Here is a 9,036-nt window from a genome sequence, read left to right as displayed (position 1 = left end):
CGTGAACCCTAGTTCATTGATCACAGTATTGAGACTCTACATCAATAAGAACACTAAGTGGACGTAGGTTATTACCATCCAATTGGGGCCGAACCACTATAAATCGTTTGTGTCGTTTACTTTTCCATTTGAATTTCTTCTCGTTTTTCATCTCATTTTATATTGTTTATCTGACTCCGTGTCATTGACCAATTTGAGGGTCAACATTTTGGTGCTTTCATTGAGAGATGAATTCTAGGCTGTCAAGAAAATCAAATGGCTAAAACATCCAGGTAGACAGGACAGACTTCTAGCGCTGCATCCACCCAACCTCCTCCACAAAATGTGGCTGAAGATGAACCACAGTTGGATTTTGAAGAGGAGGAAATGGATTATGAAACCCTGAGGACAACACTGAGTGTTTTGCAAGAGGAGTTGGCCAATTTGAGGGCCAATCAAGAGAATGCGGCTTAGACGTTGGTGTTGCAGCAGAGGGAAATCAAACGTCAACGCCAAGAGTTGCATGAGCAGCAGGCTGACATGGACTGTTGGCAAAGAGACGCCACTGCCGCCCTGGAAGAAGCCATTAAGTTGGCTCGAGGACAAGCTGCGCCGACTTCTCAACCAAATCATCCACCAAGTGCACCACCACAACAGGCCCCAAAACCAAGTCATCCACTTCAGCCGACAAGCTCTCAAAGGCCGGAGCAACCACCTGCTGCTCAATAGGATATCCCATTTTAGGATCCTGAGCAACAACCAACTTCTCGTGCTGGTCGAGATAATCCCCAGCGTCCAAGGCATAATAGGGTCGGGCAACCTCCCCGAAGCCTTAGACGCTCAACGGCTGAGGAGCCAAATCCACCGAGCAGGAGGCAACATCCTTCTGCTAACAGAAGGCACACCGAGTCAGGATCTACGGTCAGGGGAACCCCACAACATAATAATGCCCAGGGACCCATCGACCAACGCAAACCTCCCCCTGACTCTCGGGAGATGCCAGCTAGAGGAGAGAATAGTGCGACCAGCTGATCACATTATAGCCAAACACGTTTCAGAGACAGCCACGATTACAATGAAGCTGATTCCGGCAGAGGGAATGCTGGTCGAGGGCAAGGAAAAAGTGGTGGAGAAAGGAACCCCCCACTAAGAGAAAATAGGCCTACGAGCCAAAACACTTTTATCTGTTAGGCGCCAGCGAGCAAAGGCGCAGAGATGACAACTTGAGGGATGTACTCAACGACAGGCGCAAAAGGCACGATGAGCACGCTCCTCCAGCACCAGTCGCCCCAGCGATCCCAGATGCTGTGCAGGATCAGATCGATGCACTAAACTAGGCCGTCCAGCAGCTGGTAGGGAGCCGGACATCCCACATCGAGTATGATTGGAGAAGAGGAACTCCATTCATACAAAGAATAGCCATGGCAGAAACCCCCAGCAAGTTGAAGATGCCAGTACTGCCCAATTTCGACGGATATGGGGACCCAATATCTCATGTGAGTAAGTTCAAGATACAGATGGACATCCAGAAGGTGTCAGATGATGCTCACTGCAGGATCTTTCCGGCCACCCTATCTAACATCGCTCAGGAGTGGTTTTTGAAATTCCCTCCTGCTAGCATAGTGTCATGGGAAATGTTCGTGAATGAGTTCTGATAACTCTTGAATAAAGAGTTATTTCATGTGTTTTTGAGCTTATAATTGTGAAAAAATCATGGGTGATGTTAGTTTATTTTTAGTTTTTGTAGCTAACTTGAATGTTTTCATTATCTTAATTAAGTGTAATTATGTTTTAGTTTTTAATAGCTATTGGGTTAAAGATAATGATTTCATGGATAAATATTTGCACAAAGGAATGAGTGAGCTTAAGAGTCTAGTGTGATGAAATTATTGTGTTGATGGCTGAATATTCAGGATTGCTGAAGCAAAACTGAAGCATTGTGATCAGCTATATTTTGGAGCATGGAACACGTGGCAGTCAAGAGTCAAGCTTACATTTCAGCTGATGTGGCAGTGGCAGAAGGAAATAATCAACATAATGGAGAAAAGGACAAAAGAGAAGGAAGACTTGATGTTTTGGGAGAAAAAGAGGGGCATTATGGTACTTTTGGAGGAGAAGAAGAAAACCTAATATACCAAAATAATGCTCCAGCCGTAATATACAACCAGCAGCCATTTTTGGCAAAGAAAACCAGAAAAAAAAGAGAAACAAGCTGAGATACCAACAAGGAAGAAGGAGGACAAGCATAGAAAGCTCAAGCATCATTTGGATTTGTTCTTTCTTCTTTTCTTAAACTTTCTGTTATTAATTTCTGAGTTAGATACTAAATCTGAATATTATGGGCTGTTTTGATTGGGAATTACTGTTTATGAAACCAGCCATGAACTAATTTCTTGGTGGCTTGGATTGTTGATGAACCATATGTTATAATCTATCCATTTCTTGCACTTTATTTTAGTAAAATCTCCCTTGATCATTCAAGTGTGCTTAAATTAATTTCTTGTTGTTGTTTGGCCAGCAATGGCAAGTTATTTTAATTATATTTAATGCTGGAAAGGTTAAATTTTATTTTGAAAAAAAGAGAAGCTGAATTTCAATATTTCACAAGTTTTAAACCAAATTCTTCAAGTATGAATGTTGCTGCCAAAAATATGAATCAAGTGTTTCACCCTTTAATGCATGCATAGCTTTTCCTAAACAATTTCAATCACCAAAAATCAAGCTAGCCCTTGGTCCTCAAGCTTAAATAATGTCTCCATACGTTACTTAGTAATTCCCTCTCCACTAATGTAGACAAACACCACACCAAAGATCAATAGGACTTTATCAAGCTTGTAATGATAGGCTAGGGTAAAGGTAGGATAAGAGAGATACATTTTTGGCTCAAATCACCCTAAACACCTCAATCTTTCTAGGACCTAAATACATAAATGCACACATTAATTTCCCCAAAGAAAACCCCACAACACAATATAAATCTTGCCACTAGTCTTTATTACTAACATACAAAGACAATAACTCTAACAACTTTTCCTTTATTTGAAAAGTACACCCCCAAACTTATTTACAAACATACACACTCTTTTTTTTTTCTTTTTTTTTCCTTTGATTTCTGATTTTTTTTTAGAAGCTTTGATGCAAGGGAGTGTACTTCTTAATTTCTTTTTTTTTTATTTTAATTTTTTTTTTACTAATAAACAACTAAATGGCAAGATTACAAGAAGATTGAGAACACACTTTCCCCCCCAAACTTAAAATCAACATTGTCCCCAATGGTGAAAACAAGCAAAATAAGAAAAGGAAAACGCTCACCCAATTTTCTTGCTCACACTCAACTCATCACAACCCCCCAAAATGCACAACAAATAAATCCTATAAAGATCAAGGTGCTAAAAGGGTGTGGTGAAAAGAGGTGAATATATATATGTAAAGCTAGGCTAATGAGTGGCTAAGAAAGAAAAATGACACTTAAGCTCAATGGGGTGACTAGGGATAAAAATGCATACAAGGTAGGCTGCAAAGGCTCAAACGGTCCAAAGATGGCCTAAATCATGTCATCGGTGTGGTATTGTCTAGGATTTTGCCTCAAGGAAAATCACTAAGTAATTCTAGAAACTTAAGCTCTCACAAGAAACTAGCTCTTTCTAGGGTCTCAAAATTGTTTAATCTAACTATGCACCAACTAAAAGGAGAAACAATTGCATCAATCAATGGCTAGCAACATTCACATCCAAAGAATTTAGTTGAAAACTCAAGAAAGAAAAACATTCAGCGGCAACTTAGATTGAGTAAAGAAATCGTCATGGAGCCCCCTAGTTACATATGAACAAAAGCAAAGAGTATCGCTACAAGATTAACTAAATAACAAGACAGGAACAGAACAAGCAACAAAACACACACATAGAAGCAAAATAGTAGATCATAAGAGTAGACCACCAGAGAATTCAAGAACAGAATTAATTACAAAACAATAATAATAATAATTACAAATAAAAAGTGGGTTAAAGAATCTCCCTCCTCCTAATCCTCGGAATCAGCAGCCGAAGGACTAGGGCCATCGGGCACAGCTGGCGCGGTCCACGCCTCCAGGATGGAGTTGGGAAAGACTGGGAATGGAGTTGTCAATGTTGGCTAACCCAAAGAGGGCATTAATAGCCTCACCTGCAAAAGAGACCACCTTGCCTCGAACCAACACTTCAGAATTTTCAGCGAAGGCAAGGTTGGCATAAAATTCTCTGACCACTGGAATAATGGCATACTCTGGTTTCTGATAGAAAAGTTCCCACTGGTGTTGCTCAATGACAGTAGTAATAAAGGCAGGCACCTTCCTAGTGGTAGGCAAAAATCCTCTCTCTGGAAACAATTTCTTGGTCTTTACAGATTCATGGCTGGCCTTGGCTTGAGCAGAAGTAAGTTTGCTGGCAGGACCTGAAGGGGTAGCTGGTTTCTTGGTTTTATGAGGTGGGGCAGCTGTGGTGGCACAGTGGTGTTTTTGGATGCTTTCTTGGGTGTTTTGGTTGTTTGTGGGATAGAGGTTGGTGGTGGGACAAGGGATGGTGGGGTAGTGTTGGTCTTCTATCTCTGTGCTCGTGTTTTGATGGTCATGATGGGCATAAAAAGACAGCACCTAATTCATAAGCTTATCACACACAAATGGAACACCTGAACAGAAATGCCACAGAATTTCCAGCAGAGTTTCCAACAGATTTGCTCACCAGATCAAAGATTATCAGTACTCAAATGCCCAGTAATATATATATGTATATATATATTTTGCTTTATACGGGGGCAAGGAAATTAATACCCCATGATTGAGAGGCTCGACCGACTATTGGAATGCTTGGCTGGTAGTGGTGAGCCTCAGTCTGGTGGAATGCCGCCTGGGGTCGAGAAATGGTGCTCGGCTGGGACACGCGGAGCAGGGTCACGCAAAGAGGCGAAAGGTTCAGAGCTGGGATACGCCTGAGTTGTCCTTGGTTTTGGGAGGTGCTACTGGGCGAAGAGCTGCGTACTGAGCAGGGACTGTCTCAGCGGAAGGCACGCAAAGGGCAGGAGGGCACAATGCGGAGCAGAGCCGCGCCTGGTTCTGGGTTTGTGAGGCGTTGCTGGGCGGAGAGGCTGGACGCCAGAATGTGGTGGTGAGATGCCTTGGATCCGAGACTTGGGGTGCTGGGATCGCTGGGAACCACCTCGGCTCAGGCGTGGGGTCTTCGTGAGATGGAGAGGCGGAGAGGTCGACGGGGGTTTCTGGGTCCGGGGCTTGTTTCGTGGGTGGTTCTCGGCCTGGGGACGCCGTGGGGTCGGCTGAATGTGGCTGGGTGGAGATGGTGAATATGGGGAAGATGACAATGGGTATTAGGGTATATACATATATATTTATATATATAGATTTTATAAAATAAATAATTAAAATATCAACAGATGCATATTTATAATATGTATATTATGAAGCTATATATATACAGATATATCTAGTGTATACATATAATAAAAGTGTTACTGAAATATATATATGTGTATATATATGCCTTTTATCTAGTTTATAGAGTATATATATATTTATTTAATTTTTTTTATAATATTATATATATATATGTATATGCCCCTGAATGAAACCCCGATCCACGATTTTTCTCTGCCCAGATTGCTAATATTTTGCCCAAGATTTGCTTCAGCAACCCAAATTTGACGTAACTCCATTTTTTTTTTCGGAAATCTTTGCGTTCATTTTGCTGAAGCAAATCTCTCGCAACACCATCAGACTCCACAATTACTTCCAAAATACCCTGTTTCTTGCTGTTTTAACACCTGAAACACCAAAATAAACATAAAACTGCTCCAAAACATCACAATAAAATGGGATTAAAATTACAAAAAGTGAAATTAAAATAAAAATAACTATAATTAAAAACACTCATATATATATATTTTTTTTTCTGTTTTTCTCTTCTTTTTGTCTCTTTTATTTTTTATTTTTTTATATACAATATTAATTTCCACTTGATTCTTTTTGGGTTGTCTTTAAATTAGTGCCTGAATCACTTGAGAACCCAAAACAACCTCAGCCTTAAGGATCCTCCAAGGTGATGGAGGTCTTCTCTCGGTCGACCTCGCCTCCCCCAAACTTTGCTCCTTTCCTTGTTACCTTAAATGCTCTTACCAAATGCTCATCATATAATTTCACTACACCATTGGGAAACACCTTGCTCACTAAGAACCCACCATCACACCTTGATTTCACTAGAGAGTTTGAGAAAAATGCTCTATTCCCAACTTCCAACATTTGTGATTTAGGCTTGCTACTATGTTTCTTTTTCTTCTTCTTTTTCTTCGGTAGCTTTGGAGAATGCGATGGTTCTTCTTCCTTACTTATCCATGGCTCCCCACCTTTCTCAATTTCTTCAAAAGGGACCTTTTTCTTGACTCCATTGCTGTACTTTCCATGCATCTTTTCAATTATCTTGAAGTTAGAAGCACTTATGGCCAAACAAGCTTCAACTTCATTAGGAGAGCGTATAGGATTAAAAACCTTGAATGTGACTTGTTCGTCTTGAGCTCGAATGGTGAGCTCTCCTCTTTCAACATCTATCAATGTCCTCCCGGTGGCAAGAAATGGTCTCCCCAAAATGATCGGTACATCCCTATCTTCCTCATAGTCAAGAATAATGAAATCCGCTGGAAAAATGAACTTGTCAACTTGTACTAGGACGTCTTCAATCTTTCCCTCCGGATGCACCATAGAACGGTCAGCCAATTGCAAGGTGAGTGTAGTTGGCCTTGCTTCTCCAATTCCCAACTTCTTAAAAATGGACATGGGCATCAAATTAATACTAGCTCCCAAATCACAAAGAGCTTTACCAACTTCTCGTCCCCCAATAGAAATTGGAATTGTGAAGCTGCCCGGATCTTTCAATTTAGGAGGAATTTTATTTTTCAATATGGCACTACAACCTTCAGTCAAAGCCACAGTTTCAAATTCTCCAAGCCTCCTCTTCTTAGTTAAAATATCCTTCAAAAACTTCACATAGTTGGGCATTTGCTCCAAAGCTTCCACCAACGGTATATTGATGTGAAGTTGTTTCAAAACATCCAAAAATCTTCGGAATTGAACATCTTGTTGCTGCTTTTGAAAACGCTGAGGAAATGGTGGAGGTGGCTTACTCATAGGCTTCTCTGTAGCATTTTGCAGGGGAATTGCCGCAGCAATTGCTTCAGGATCAACATTTAATTTTTTTGATTTCACAGCTTTGTCTCCTTTGTCCACACTACTTTGGATTGAAGTGGGCTCGCTGTTTCTAGTACAATTATCCTCAGTCAATTCCACATTTTTGCCACTTCTCAAGGTAATCGCCATGCAATGTTCTTTGCCATCTTGTCTTGGATTTTCTGTATCACTAGGCAAAGTGCCTTGTAGTCTATTCCTTAGCTCATTAGCAAGCTGCCCCAGCTGAGTTTCTAGATTCCTCAAGAATGCCGCTTGACTCTGAATTACAGCATCGTTCTTGGCCATATATTCCTTCATTAAACTCTCCAAAGAGCTTGATTGAGGCACTTGAGGATGAGATGGTTGAGCTCTTTGTTGTTGTTGAGAAAACCCCGGTGGATATGTAGGCTTGTTTTGCATTGATGCTCTGCTTGAACTAGCTCCTTGACCCCCCCATGAGAAGTTCGGATGGTTCCTCCAACCCGGATTGTAAGAGTTCGAATATGGGTTGTTACGGCTCACATTTTGATTCCCCAAGTAACAAACTGATGCAGGATTTGATGGACAGCTGTCAAATGTGTGCCCATCTCCACAATAAACACAAGAAACATCTGCCACTTGGCCCATAGCAGCTGGTTGTACCATTCCCCCCAAACTCATGTTCTTGAGAAGGTTAGTCATTGAAGAAACTTGAGCTGTCAAGGCTGTCAATGCATCAACTTCAAGTATACCAGCCACTTTTCGACTTGTTGAGGCTCTAACATTGGACCATTGATAATTGTTGCTAGCTATCCTCTCCAAAATTTCATAGGCTTTATTGTAGGACTTAGAAAGAATAGCCCCATTGGCTGAAGCATCTAAAACCATACGAGTGGAAGAATTGAGTCCATTGTAGAAAGTCTCCATTTGTATACAATGTGGGATCCCGTGGTGTGGGCACTTTCTCAATAATTCCTTGAATCTCTCCCATGCTTCACAGAATGATTCATCTTCCAGCTGCTGAAATGACATGATTTCATTGCGAAACTTGGCATTTTTGGTAGGGGGAAAGTACTTCATCAGGAATTTTTCAGCCAACTCATTCCATGTAGTCACCGAGTCGGGAGGAAGAGTGTTGAGCCAAGCTCTAGCTCGATCCCTCAAAGAGAAAGGGAACAATTTCAACCTTAGGGCCTCATCAGTCACTCCTTGTAGCTTGAAGGAGTCACTCACCTCCAAAAATGAACGAAGATGAAGGTGAGGATCCTCAGTAGGCAGCCCACTAAATTGACCCACTGTTTGCAACATTTGGAACATCACGGGCTTTAACTCAAATCGGGGTGCTTGAATTTCAGGTCTAACAATACCCGGATTGAGCTCATTAAACATGGGGGTAGCGTACTCCCTTATGGCTCTCTCTCTATCATCAGCCATAGCAATTGTATTCGTGACATTATTAGCACCGTCAACTCCTTCAACCTCTTCAGCCATATTAATGCGATTTTGAGCCCGTTGTTCTCTTAGTCTTCTTCTAATTGTTCTTTCAATCTCGGAGTCAATAGGAGCTAGTTCAATGTCTTCTTGCTCGTTCATATAGTAAATCACCTAAAAAAACACAAGAGCAAGCAAACAAAGTCAGCTCAACAAAGAAACAAAAAAAATTAAAAATAAATTGCAAGTAATTGATTTTACAAGAAATTCTAATTTCAATCCCCGGCAACGGCGCCAAAAACTTGTTGTGAAACATAATACAACTAACAAGTGACACAAAAGGCACAAACTAAACACAAAAGACAAGAAAATACAAAGACAAAACACCACAACAATGGACAAACTTTGCTATGTCAATGGTAACAAGGGGAAGACTCTCGGGA

General features: G+C 41.1%; 1 non-coding gene across 1 annotated transcript; it reads left to right on the top strand.

The window, feature by feature from the left end:
• The first annotated feature begins 8,105 nt into the window (after window positions 1–8,105).
• On the top strand, window positions 8,106–8,211 carry LOC133813680 (small nucleolar RNA R71). Its single transcript, XR_009884685.1, has one exon. It is a non-coding gene; the product is annotated as a small nucleolar RNA R71 (small nucleolar RNA).
• The last annotated feature ends 825 nt before the right edge of the window (window positions 8,212–9,036 follow it).

The sequence above is a fragment of the Humulus lupulus genome, chromosome 1 (assembly GCF_963169125.1).
Source record: "Humulus lupulus chromosome 1, drHumLupu1.1, whole genome shotgun sequence".
NCBI lineage: Eukaryota > Viridiplantae > Streptophyta > Magnoliopsida > Rosales > Cannabaceae > Humulus > Humulus lupulus.
This window is presented reverse-complemented; position numbering and strand designations above follow the sequence as displayed.